The sequence below is a fragment of the Pleurodeles waltl genome, chromosome 8, assembly GCF_031143425.1.
Source record: "Pleurodeles waltl isolate 20211129_DDA chromosome 8, aPleWal1.hap1.20221129, whole genome shotgun sequence".
Taxonomy (NCBI): Eukaryota; Metazoa; Chordata; class Amphibia; order Caudata; family Salamandridae; genus Pleurodeles; species Pleurodeles waltl.
Window position 1 is genome coordinate 1,357,012,613 of NC_090447.1, and position 13,720 is coordinate 1,357,026,332.

At 42.6% G+C, this 13,720-nt stretch overlaps 1 protein-coding gene across 1 annotated transcript in view; it reads left to right on the forward strand.

Moving 5' to 3' along the window:
• Positions 1-13,720, forward strand: part of TMEM123 (transmembrane protein 123) — a 250,906-nt gene that overhangs the window by 101,181 nt on the left and 136,005 nt on the right. The gene's annotated exons all lie outside the window — the stretch shown is intronic.

Consider the following 13,720-nt stretch of genomic DNA (forward strand, 5'->3'; position numbering starts at 1 on the left):
CCTGCTACCCCGGAAAGAAATGCTTCCGTCCCTGGTAAATTAGCACCTTGAAAAGCGCTCTGATTGCTGCCCTGGCACTTGGAAAGCACCCCATTTGATTATTAAAAAGTGCATGGGGAGCGCTGTGGTTCTCCCCCAGTTTCCGTGCTGGAAAGCGATCTGTCGCTCGGAGAATCACCGCCGTGACCTGGGTGTTGTAAATTTCCAAGCACAAGTGACAAGCTGCTTCTGGGACCCCAGGGGCACCTTTGATTGGAAAGAAGGAGCTCTGAGGAGCACCCCCCAGGGCACAAACAGGCACCTGCTTTGGTGCCTGTGCCTGCATACCGCTGCGGCCTGGGTGGGCCTGGGTTGACGAGGAAGACGTTGGGTGCGGAAGGAAGCCTCATTGGAGGCTCCCTGCTCCACTGGACCCCTTGAGTCTCCTGTCGCAGGATGGATGGGTGGGGGGGGTGAGAAGCCTCATCAGAGGCTCCCCCTGCCCCGAGGAGCCCTTGTCTGCTGAGACTGCGGGCGGAGCGGAAGCGTTGCCGAAGGCCCCCCACGCCGCATAACTCCCTCTGTGGCCGCACTTGTTGTTTGTTGGTTTTGCCCCCCCCCCCCCCCCCCCCCCCCCTCCGCTAGAGGGCCAGTTGAGGCCCAGGGGGAGCTCCCCCCAGAGATTGTGGGACCCAGGAGGGGCCTGTTGTAAAAATCGGAGGGGGTGCATGTCGCCCCCTCCATCCCCAATCATCGGAGTGGCCCCCAGAGTGAGGGCACGGAGCAGTGGGGGCCCTTTTTTATTCTTCTTGGCTCTAGAGGTGCCGTCTCGTCATAGAACAGGTACTTTTTAAAAGGACATATCATATTTGGATGTTCCTAGTATGGACATGATTGATTTATATGTTAACCTGCCTAGTTTTATGATGTGTTACATATATGTACTGGTGTTCCTTTTATGGGCATGGCATGCTGATATGTTTTATTGACTTCCCATATGGTTTATAATGTTCCTGATATGGGCATTTATGATATTTCTATGACAAGTGCATTTACCTTGTAACTTTTTTCCCGACTACTGCTTATGTTGCAGAATAATAAGTAACCTGTGTGTTATATGTGACTAATGCTGGTTCTGCAGAGTAACTAATGTGTAACGTTTTGACGACTGCTTGGGTAGCAGGATATTACTGACAGGCTGTGTTTGGTCTAATAATTGTGTTGTGTACAATACAGTATATTTTCATATAACTTGGTGTTGTGTTTCCTTTGTGGTAGGGATAGTGCGTTGTGTGTGTGTTGTGCAAACATTGCCTCTGGGATAGGCCTGATTGCTCGTGCCAAGCTACCAAGGGGCTGAGCAGGGGTAATCTTGGACGTGTAACTCCCTTGCCCTGACTAGATTGGGTGGGTTCTGCGTAGCTTAGGTGCATACCCTGGCCAACCAGAAACCCCATTTCTAACAGTCATTCTCCTGTTGTCCATTTGAGTCCAGTTGTGCTATGCCTGGATAAAATCCTGAGAGTAATTTCTTGTGGTAGAGTTTCTCGTTGCTTTCAAGTTCTAAATATTATTTTAAGGAACAGAATCCCAAGCAATTCAATTTGAAGGGTACACACTTTTTTTTGGTCCAAAACTACTATCCAATCACTTCAATATTCTCCTTTCAGGTCAGTATGTCTTTAACCTTTAACAGATGTAATTTATGTTACTAGAGAGTGTCCTAGGGCCTGAAAAACTCCCAGATAGTTTTGTATGACAAAATTCTAACATGACAGGTGAAAGACTCCCTAGGTCAGAGCACCTCCCTTAGTATTAGGGTCATGTTTCCATTTCCTTATCTCTACCCTTAGGAAAGCAAAGCAAATTCGAACACCTCACCAGCACTACCAGACGAATTGAACCTGCGGAAATGTACACTTTAGCTTCGACCTCTGGTATAAGTAGTGCAGACAGAAGCAGTACTCAGTTGCTTTTCTTAAGCACACCACTGTTTGGGATCACTCCATTAAAAACAATTAAATTTGGGTCTTTTTAGTAAGGCCAAGTGACCCACTTGAAGCATTTGCAAGTTGTAATGAAGTTCTCTCTCAAAGACAGTGATGTTAATTCACTTTAGTCAATCTTGGATAGAAATTGGATAACTCGAATTAATCTCACAACTCTTGATGTAAAAGAGTTATCAGAAATATGGTTACAAAGTCCGTTTCTGAGCCCTCTGCTACCAGCAGCAAAGACATATATTTATTTGCAATAAGAATATTTGTATTGGAAATGGTTGCAGTATGAATGTCCAGATCTGTCATGTGCAAGCATATTTTTCTATAAACGTTCATGGATGAGAAACTGCCTTGCTTCTTCATGCCAAGATGAATGCATATGTTACCTGTCCATTTGCCTGCGTAGTGTTTATGTACATTTGTTCGATTACACACATTTGTTGCTATTCAATAATAGCCAATTGAGCTGTCAGTTAATTGTAAACAGGTTACTGGGCTGTTTTGAAAGATAAAATGGTAATATTTTTTTATACATTCCGCATAAATATGCAGCTTGTTCATTAGTCCTCACAAACAACGGAGTAAAAATACACATCAAAAGTCCTGAATAAAAATGCGAAGATTTAAACAAAAAACTAGGGGAAGTCTGCAATAGTGGGAGGATTCTTTCATTAACAATTAAAATGATTATTTTCTTATATTGCACAGTTGGTGTTGGTAATTTCTTTAAGTAGCTAGACGTGAAATATATTAATCTGAGATACATATATAAATATATATTCCCTGAGTAAGGCAGATGTTTCAAAAACCTAGGGCTATAACATCCCCCTGAGCACAGTGTAAGATAGGCTGCTACAAAATATGTAAAAAGATGTTGGTTTAAGATGAAACAACTGCTTTTAAAATATAGATTTTTTACCAATATATATTCAGACTGTACCCAGTGCAAACATTTTTTATAATTGTACATTAAAAGGAAGCACTCTAGAACTTAGGCAGTAACACCCTTACATTACCTCTCAGAAAGATGGCACACGTCTGTGCCATCATTAAGTGTCAGGTGACTCCATCAGTTAAGGACAACGCTGGATCCTAAGCAGCCTTTTCATTTAGTGATTAGCCAATGACACGCTTTTAATTTTCTTTCAGGTAGCAGGCACCCTGGCGAGAAAGCTTGTTTTTTTTAGCTCCTTGTCCCTACCTCCCCTGTGCCCCCTTTTAGCCGAGGCATTTCAACTATTGCCATTAATCGTTTAAGGATAGTTGTGTTTTTAACAAACAGTAAGGGAGCTGCTTTTGTGAAATTACAAAAAATATGAGCACAGGTTCTGCCCACGTTGACCTCTGTGTTGAACATATACATTGCTGGGTGTATTATAAGACCATGTGTCAAAATTATAGCATAAAGTCATCAGTCAGTGTTAGGATCAGTTGGGTAATCCCGTCTCTGCAAAAGATGTTGAGGCTTAGTAGACCCAATTGCAGATCATGTAAGTTTATGTTGGCCATTTCTGCCTGTTATGATGTCAGAATGCAAAAGGTACACCAGTCATCCATTTTTAGGTTGAGCGTAGCGTTCGTTGTGTTGTATACTTTTAAGTATACTTATAATATGGGTTTAAGCAAATTCAAGCAATTTCATTTGTTGGTCCCAGTGTCTTTCGAAAATCCTTGCTTGCTAGTGGTCAGTTCTGCTTCTTTGTCCTGCCTTTTTCTCTGTGGGAGCAGCACCAACTACTGTCTTATTACTCGATGTCCTGTTTATCTCTTCTTTAGGGGACTTTTTTTCTTTAGAATTTGGCTGTTGGTCTTACACTGTAGGTGCAAAAGCAGAGAGTGGCTTTTCCAGTCCCCCTCCTTTATCCTAGCTCCTACGTTTGGCTTGGAATGAAGAGCTTTAATTTCCTTGTTGCCTCTGACATAGCTGTAAAAGACCAGCTGCTGTGCTCCGATCCGGGCTTCTTCAAGGGTGTGCCCTGCTGATTAGTGACTGATAGCACAATGTTTGTATGAGTATGATCCCACGAGCCTGCATTTAAATACAGCAAAAATGCAACTTACAATTTATGTACACAAACTAAATACACTATAAAAAACAAGAAGCGGGTACAAAAACATACAGAAAACACTGCGAGGGCAGCTATGGACCCCACAAGGCTATAACTGGCATTGCCTCTTTAAGGGGTCCCTTGAAACCGCCCTCGCTCTCGTGTTGTCCTTCCTGCCCTCCCTTCTGCAGTTGAATGCTTTGCATTGACCCTGTTACATGGATAATAACCGAGAGGTCTGTGTGCATATGTTTGCTACTTGTTTAACATCTTTCTCCCTGCCCTTCCCTTCTTTCCTGTGCACAAAAGGTCAGATAAAACGGAGATTGAGGTATTTCTGCAGCTTTTCTTGCAGTGCACAGTACAATTCCATGATGTGCTGTTTCTCTAAGACCAGCCAAGGACTCTGTCTTGCGTACAAGCTAGCCAGTGTGGTTAGGGAACTATAGTTAGTGAGGAGTAAATAGAAGGTGAGAGGTGCTGCTCTGTCCTGCAGAAAGCAAAGGCAAGGCGCACACAGGTTGTGCTCCGTGCAGTTGTTTAAAGCGTTAAATGCACTATTTATGTGTCTTCGCCTCCTTTCTCTGGAAACCATTGGCTGCAAGCGATGCCTATTGTGACTTTTTTTTTATTTAGGTGCACCACGTATGTCTTGGAAAACGTTGTAAGGGCAGATGCTGCTTTTCCTGGAGCTGTTAGTTTGAGTGGATTTGCCAGACGGGAGCTTTCCCTCTGAGATATTAAAGCTGGAATATATATTCTGGGTAGATTGAGTGCTAAATGTGAAAATGAGGGCTTTCCTATTACATGGACGCGAGCTGGGATGCGACCATGCGTTTGGAGCTAACGCAGTGGGATTTTAATTCTAACAAGCAATGATGGAAGTTATTAATAATTAATAGCACTAACATCATACATGTACAACTAGAGTGTAAAATATTACATTTGTAACAAACATAGCCTGCCCATTCATTCTTAAAATATATTGACACCCTGAACTCTCCATGTATTTTTGACGACATATGAAAAGGCAAAGAAATGCATACCGGTACTTTTAATGTTGCTGCGCTTTCCTGAGGTGTAAGCAAGTGAACAAAACTGCTAAATCTGCTCCCTAGCGTTACTAAGCGCGCTTCTTTTATTCAGCAGTTAATTTCATTGCGTTTGGGAATGCGGCCTGAAAGAACCCCACAGGATGGCTGGAAAAATGGGACTGGCTCAGTCACACCTCGTAAGGTCCGCTGTTACAAATGAAGTGTGCTGTGGTCAGGAAATGAAAGCTACAATGACACTTCAACAAGCCGTTTAGCTGCCGCTGCATCTTTCATGTAGGGCAGTGGTTCCCAATCTGTGCGCCGCGGCTCGCTGGTGCGCCATCAAAACTAGCCAGGGGCGCCGCACACAGTTTGGGAACCACTGAGCTATTTATAGCCCTTGGGCCAGTTCGTACAAAATAAAACTACTCAGTTGTAGCAGCTCTTTTTTAATTTTGTCCTTGAGCGCCCTCTGGTGGTTAAACACAACTAAAGGGATTCTACATTTCACAATATTTAAACAGTTATGTTATAACTACATAAAAATGAGACCTGCCCATTTTACTAGGGTTACGTCAACCAATATTTTCCCCTTACTAAAAAACCCTATGCATGCTGTAATTAAACAACTGTTACATTTTTATTTTTTACAGTTATATATAGAATTACAATACCTTCATTGGCGTCATCCCAATTCTTTTCAGGGAGAAAAATGGATGTACTCCCTAGGCCAGGCTTACATCCCCCACCCGCCAACAAAAAGTAACATAATGGGGAGCCGCAGCCAGTGGCCAATAGATCAAGGGAGCCGTGGGTCGAAAATGTTTGGGAACCACTGATGTAGGGGCTTGTCACATTCATCCTCCCCAAGTTTGGTGTGACTGAGAAACAACTTCGATGTTGTCCGTTACAAATGTATACATTTAAAAATAGCTGTGTCAGAATGCCTGCAGTACAGATTGCCTATTTTTGTGGTGGTTCTCCACACATAACATGTATTTTTATGTGGGCGTCATCATGCATCAGCTTAAGTTACTTATTTTCCTAATTTGTGATAGTCCTATAGTTTGTAGGTTGTAAGAAGTTTTGAGGAAGAAAGGCGTAAAACAGTAAAAATGTGCATTTATTACCTTCCAGTATGATCAAGCAAGTCTCCTCACAAGAAGATAAGCAAATTATACATTTTATACTTTAAACATCCAGAAAGTTGGTGTAATGTTCCTGTAGAGCATAAATAATGAGAGTATAATTTTGTAGTTTTTAGCTAGTGCTATTTTTTTAAATCTGCTTTTCAGAAACAGTGCTAACTGAAGCACTATGCTCGCTATTGCAGTGTTTCTACTCAGGCTCTGACGTTTGCTTTGCACGGAATTCACAATATCCTAGCAAAAAAAAAAAATACAGGACATCAGAAGCATAGCTTTTCTAATGCTACTTGATGCTGATGTAATCCTTAGGTGAATTATTTTTTTGTTAATTCTAAAAAGATGTCCATCTGCATCGTGGGTTTTTCAAAAACACTTCCAGTATGTGTTCAGTTGAGAGTTTTTCTTTCTATGTGGCTTTTAAATAAGTTACATGCGCATACTTTTGCCATTCTTTCCCCTTCAGTTGAATAGTGTACATACATATACACTGTACCACGTGTTCTATGTGGAAGAATGCTAAAATCCAAAACACAGAACTTTTTGATTACAGTTTTCGTAAAGACGTTGGTATTTTCTAACCTATTCGCATTTTCTTCAAAATTTTGTTCCATATAGTTCGACAGTGTGCTATGGCTGCACCTTAGATGTCACCCTTGCTAATTAATCATGTTTGACACTAACAAATCACAAGGTAGGGCAAGAGCTCGATGATATTTCATGTGTGGGACCTAATTTGAGCCGTACAGCAAGTTGTTCTTCATAACAAGACAATTACAAGAGACATTTGTTTGTATGATGGATAGCAGCATCCTCTGCTGTGAACATGGACCAGCGTTTTCTGTGCTGACAGCTTGCACGTCTCCTTATATCTTCACACTGTACAATGGAGTTAGCATGGCTAATTTAAATTAGGATGCTAAATGGCAATATTTTCATTTTTGGCTGCCGATAGAGGATGAAGATAGATTGATGTGTTTCGGTTATATGCAGGGCCACTGAAATTATGTGGTAGGAAAATAACAAAATATGAGGCATGGTTGACCAATTTATGTGGCAAGAAAAGTCCAGTTGTGAATTTACGACGACAGTAGCTCTAACACAAGCAAATGCAAGACCCATTGCATTGCAAATGCTTGTTCTGGTGTTAACCTTCCTCCCCACCCGTCAGACTTGTTGTTCTTACTTCACCTTGATGCCCATTTTCCTTTTTGAAGTCTGAGGAGGAAAAGATTAAAAAAAGATTCAAACACATACTGACATCAACCTCATGATTAAATAGAAGCATTTTGCTAGAAGATGCAGGTTTCTCTTCTGTCTTAGTTGTAAGTTTTAATGTTCTTATTACTTTTTTTGTAAAGCGCACAGGTATTTGAAGGTAAATTGGAGCTATGCTACATGCGTGACAATCTTTGATTCCAGTTATGATTTTTACAAAAAAAAGGTTTTCAGTTTCTTTCTGAAATCAAGATCTCTGGACAATTGACTGAATGGTTAAGGGAAGGAGTTCAAGCCTTTTATAACCTCATATGAAAAGACTACCAACCTGCAGAGACTTCCTGATCGTGGCACTTTCAGTAAGTAGTCCTGGTGGTGCGTGGGGGCATGAAGATGCCTGTCTGGCGAACATGCTCCAGATGGATAAAGGCCCATTATATAGACAGCTTTTCATTAGATAAAAGACTTCTAAAGAGTATTCACCTATTGACTGGAATCCAATATAAAACTGACAGGGTATTTTGAGTAATAGGCGGGCTGCTGCGTACTGCACAATTTGAAGTTGTCTTGTGATGCATGCAGGGAGACGCATTTGAGTATTCAAGTCTTGTTCATACAACTGCTTGAGTGACAGTGTAATGCAGCCATTTGAAGAGGCAAGTTAGGATATCGCTCAGTACTTCAAGATGGATGTAGTAGGTTTCTTAGACTGTAGTTACCTGAGCCAAAGGCAAGCATGTCATCTAACAGGGCTCCAAAATTGTTCAGTGGTTGTGGATAGGAATGAACATTGATAAACAGTATGCAGACCTCTAGCTGAAAGTCCAAAAAGATGGAGGGCCATCCAATGTTATGACCTCTATTTATTCTGAGTTAAGCTTCCAAGACTAAGTGGACATCCAGTCTGCCACTGTCGTTAGATCCGAATGGAAGTTGAGGTGGGCCTTTTTGATGTTACCATCGAGCCTTGTAATCAGTTGGATATCATCCGCTTTGTGCATCCATGTTAGATGTTTTTTTCTAATATGCTGGGTCAAGTGTCAGGCTTAGACTGATACCTTACCTGCTTCTTTTGGGGAGCAGGGCTACAACTGAAGTGCGAACTGTACAACCTGAAACATTTAGATGCAGTCTTCTTATGTGATAGAAACCAAGAGTAACAGATGACCCACTGCAATTGTGAAAGATTGTACATGCTGTTGGTCAAAAGTTCTTATTGAACAAACTGAAGCATTGAAACACAACCCCTTGCTGCCATTAGATTTTTCGGAGATTATACCTAAATTGAAATGTATGCGCTATCTAGGGAATTAATGGGTAGATGACACTCAATGACAGAGATCCCAAAATGCTCTGAATCAAAATTCTGAATCTTAGAAGATGTCCATTACAGAACTATTTAATTCTTTCTAGAGTGCTGTCTTGTTTACTATAGTTTGTGCTTGTGGCAAAAAGAGGAGATAATTCAGTATACGAAAAGCATTTGAAGTAGATGTGGCAGTGATCAGTTTCCTAGTGCTATAACGTTCCTTCAGTGTCCAGTTTTGAGAAATTGGAGTATTAGTTAATGGTAAGGAGAACCCACCTTAAGTGATAATCACAATCCTTGTCACGGTGAATCACAAAAGTCACTAAAAAACCTTGTATTCAACCTCATGGTAGATATGGCACAGAGCAGCCAGGCTTAATTTAGAAGCAATGTATAACGTAGGTATTCAGTACTCAAACAGTGATGAAGTGAAAACACAACACAAGAACAATTCCAAACAAATTTAGAGAAATAGAGAATATTTTCCTAAATTAAATGACACTAAAACAACAAAAATGTAATGAATAAAGCTGTAGTTATGAACTGAAACTTGAGCACTTTTGCGGTTGAGGCCATGTTGCCTGCCGTCCCTGCAACCAAGGTCAACATGCTGCCTAGTCCACTAACCCTCTATCCCCTGTGGCCACACTTGCCAGACCCCTTTAGCGTGCCACTAGGGGAACACATCGACCCGGAGGGAGGCAGGACCCGAAGTTTCTTCCCAGGTTGGCAAGCCTTAACTTCAGACGGGTGGGTCCTACAGATTGTTTCCGGGGGCTATGCCTTACCACTCCTCTCGTCTCTGCTGCACCTCCCACCATCTGACAGAGGATAATTTCTCCATTTTGTGACAGGACGTGCAAGCCCTTTTGGCCAAAGGGGCTGTTGAGAAGCTGCCAGAAGTAGGATGTGGTTGTTATTTCTGCTACTTTCTGGTGCCCAAGAAGGATGGAGGCCTTTGTCCTTTTTTAGACCTGTTCCCTCTCAATACTTTACTCTGGAAGGAGAAATTCAAAATACTCACTCTTGCCCAGATCTTGTCTGCCATGGACCGTGGTGACTGGATGTTGGCTCTGAACCAGCAAGATGCCTAATTCCGTATACATGTCCTGCAGGCCCATCGGCTCTACCTGTGGCTGACGTTCCCCTTCATTGGAGCCATTCTAGACATATGCCTTTGTCTCAGGAAAGAGAGTTCAGGATATTCAGGCTATGATCCCTATCTTTCAGCCGGGGTCCTAGATTTCAATGAGGTTGTTTCTGACGTTGCTGAGACTGATGACCTCCTACATCCTGTTAATAGAGTACGCCAGATGACATATGTGGGCCCTGCAGTGGAATTAAGTCTCAATGAGCTCAGCTTCAAGGGGACCTCTCTGACCATGTTCAGATCTCTGAGGACACTGCACAAGCTCTGCAGTGGTGGTTGCTGGTCCGTGATTGGGTCTGTGGCAGACCCCTGTCTCCACCAAGAGCTGACCAATACATCACTTCTCGGTTGTGGCGGCCATCTAGGAGATGTGGAAATCAGAGGCTTTTGGTCTCTGGCAGAGGCACAGCCACATATCAACCCTCTGGAACTGCAGGCCCACCTCTTGGCATTGAATGCTTTTCTTCTCTCCATCCAGGGGATGCTCATGGATAATACCACCTTCATGTGGCACTACAACAAATAGGCCGGGTGGGGTCACAGACCCTGTGCCAGGAGGCCTGGCACCTCTGGAAATGGCTGGACCGCAAAGGGATATTTCTGGTAGTGAACCACCTAACAGGCTCTCTTAATACCAAGTTGAACAAACTCAGCTGTCGATGCCTAGCTGTCAGCAGTGGCAATTACATCTGGAGGCGGTGCAAGGTCTCTTTTGTAAATAGGGAGAACATTGGCTTTATCTCTTTCCAATCGTTGGAAGATAGCAGTGTCAGCAGCACTTCTGCTCATTGGAGTTTCTAAGGCATCTTTCATTCGGAGCCGCACTCTTCCTCCAGTGGAACCTGGGACTCCTGTATGCCTTTCCGCTGATACCACTCCTGCCCCGAGTTCTCAAGAAAATAAGGACAGACTGAGCCTAAGTCATCTTAGTGGCTCCAGATTGGACACTGAGAGTATGCTCTTTAGAGCCCCTGGCTCTAACATCTATCCTCAGATTAGTCTGGCTCTCCAGGAGGCTCTGCTGTTGCAACAGCATGGCCGGGTTCTACACCTAGATGTTCACAATCTCCACCTTCACGCTTGGAGATTGGGCATCCACAGCTGAACACATTCAGCTTTCATCTGGAGGTGATTGATGTCATCTTGGCAGCCAGGCATTCTTCAACTAACATTGGATGTGCCTATCATTGGGACAAATTTGTGGCTTGGTGCACTACTTGGCAGATAGACCCCATCCAGGCAAAGTTTTCTGACATTTTGTTATTCTTTTTATCCCTGACTCAGCAAGGCATTGCTCTGGGCAAAGATAAAGGGCACCTTTTGGCTCTTTTGGCTTTTTTGCAGTTGCTGAATAGTCTTCATTGTTTAAGTCTCTAGTTGTTATGCTTATTTTTTTTTTTTTTTAAAGGGTTGCAACACTAATTTCCTACCTCTCCCTTTGTCATGCCACCGTGGCACCTTAACTTAGTTCTCACGTTTCTGATGTGCACTCCATTCTGCCCCCTTCACAGCTGCTCTTTACAGTATCTTGCCCTGAGGGCAGTGTTCCTCATAGCCATTAGCATTACATTAGATTGGTAGGTGAGTGAGTGAGCTTCAAGCTCTTTGTTAACTCCCATACACCACCTTCATCCTAGACAAACTGGTTCGGTGGATGTGAGCCTCTTAAGTTGTGACTCAGTTTCACGTTGGTCAAACTTTCACCTTGCCAGCATTCTGTGCTCCTCCTCATCCCTCCAAGGAGGAGGAAAAACTTCATCGCTTAGACCGCAAGAGGGCACTGAACTTTTACATAGTTTGTACCAAAGAATACCAGATGGATGATCAGTCTCTGGAGCAAAAAAAAGGCAGGGTAGGGCAGAAAGGATCCATCTCCTGTTGGATCATGTTTCCATTAAGATCTGTTTTGCATTGGCTAAAAAGCATCCTCCCGAAGGACTGCATGTTCATTATACCAGGGCCAGACTGCTACTGCTGCATTGACACAGGGAGTCCCTTTACTGGACATTTGCTAGACAGCTATATGGGCATCCCTCCATATGTTTACAAAGCACTGTTGCTCGAACAGTCACATTCACTGAGAGGACCTTTTTGCCCTCTCGATCCTGCAGGACTTTCTGGTTTGAGCCCATTCACAGATCCACTCCCAAATAGGTACATCTTTGGTATCTATTCAAAAGATGAGGAATCCGCGGCTAGAAGTCTCTCTCAGAAAAACAAGTTGCTTATCTTCAGTACTTTTCTTTCTGGTAGAGACTCTGTATTGCCACAGGTTCCTAGCTGACCTTCCCATCCTCTTTGTTCAGTGATTTGACTCTATCCATTAATAAGATGCCAAGTCTAGAAATCTGCACACTGTTAACACCAATTTGCTTTTGGTACTCTGCACGTGGAGGCACGTACAGTCTTGAAAGCAACTAACATCACTGCTTGGGAGTGGCTCTGCATGTCGTTTCTGGAGTCTAAAAGCTTCATTGCAGAGCCTCACGGCACCACTTACCGGCGCACAGATATACTGTTGAAACGTTTCTGAATCCAGTCTGACACCTGGGGAATATTCACAAGGTGAGGAAGCTGTGGCTAGATAGTCTATACCAGAAAGAATTTTACCAAAATAGATGACTTGTTCTTCTTTGTCATCGATAACGTTAACAATTTTGTTTCATATTTATAGACATAGAAGAATTCAGAATACAGTGGCCCTCTTCTGACTTAAATTATTTGTAGCATAGGCTATGTACAAATAGTAACAAGACAACCATCCATGTGATTCCTTCTCTGCACTTGAGGATGAATAAAAATATTAGCTTGCAAATGAACGCCAGAGTCTCTTGGCTATGTCACAGAGTCCATGACTCTGCAGTTCCACTTCCGGAATGTAAAAATGTAAATTGATTTGACCCTCTTTCACTTTGAATGTCTGATATCTCCATCTATGAATAGATTTTCCCTAAGTGCCATATTGTGCTCACTTCAAAGCCTTGTCTTGGGATTTTCCCTGGGACACAGAAGGAAAGAATCAGCTGTCATGCCTGTAGGCTACATGAGGCGAAAGAGATACGTTGTTAATAGTGAGTGAAAAGTTGGTCAGTGATCCCAAAAGTAAAAATACATGCTTACTTAAGAGGATTATTGGTGGATCTGTTGGACGATTAGACATCTGAAAGGTTTAAGCAGCATATCGCTTTTGTTCATACTGCCGGACTTGGTGACAAGCATTGACTGTAGCATCAAAGTAGAGTGAAAATAATGTGCAAGAAGCCCAGAAGTGGCTTCAGCAACATGAAGGCGTATCCTCTTCAGTTCTTGGTAAACCATTTAGTATTCTTAAGTACAGGCTCCATAGGAATCCAGGGTTCATAAGAGGCCCCTTTCAGAAGAAATACTGAAGGGTAAAAATTGTCACTTTACTGAAATTACCACTCTGAGAGGCCCTAATGTCGGCCGTAGTTGTATTTTGTGTTATCTCTGCCTGTAAGGACTTACTGCCGATGTTAATTACTCTCTGTAGCGGTTCTGGAAATGTTTTGTCCCTGGGTTCATTCTTTTTAATTTCAAGTCCTTGTAAAAAAGCATGGTCATCCTCGTGTTACTCAATCTTCAATCTCGAGTTCCGGAGAATCCTATCAGAGCACTGGCCTGTCAATCTAGAATCCTGGTTCTCCTCGGAGCACCTCTACTTTTCGAGTAGTTGTACGCAAGATCATTATTCACATTTGTTTCTGATATTATTGGATTGATAGCCCCATCTTTTATTTCAGAGGCTACTGTTAAAAAAGTTATTTTTGCGAAAATTGTTGGACGTATGATAATTGCAATTAACAGCTTTTTCCTCAG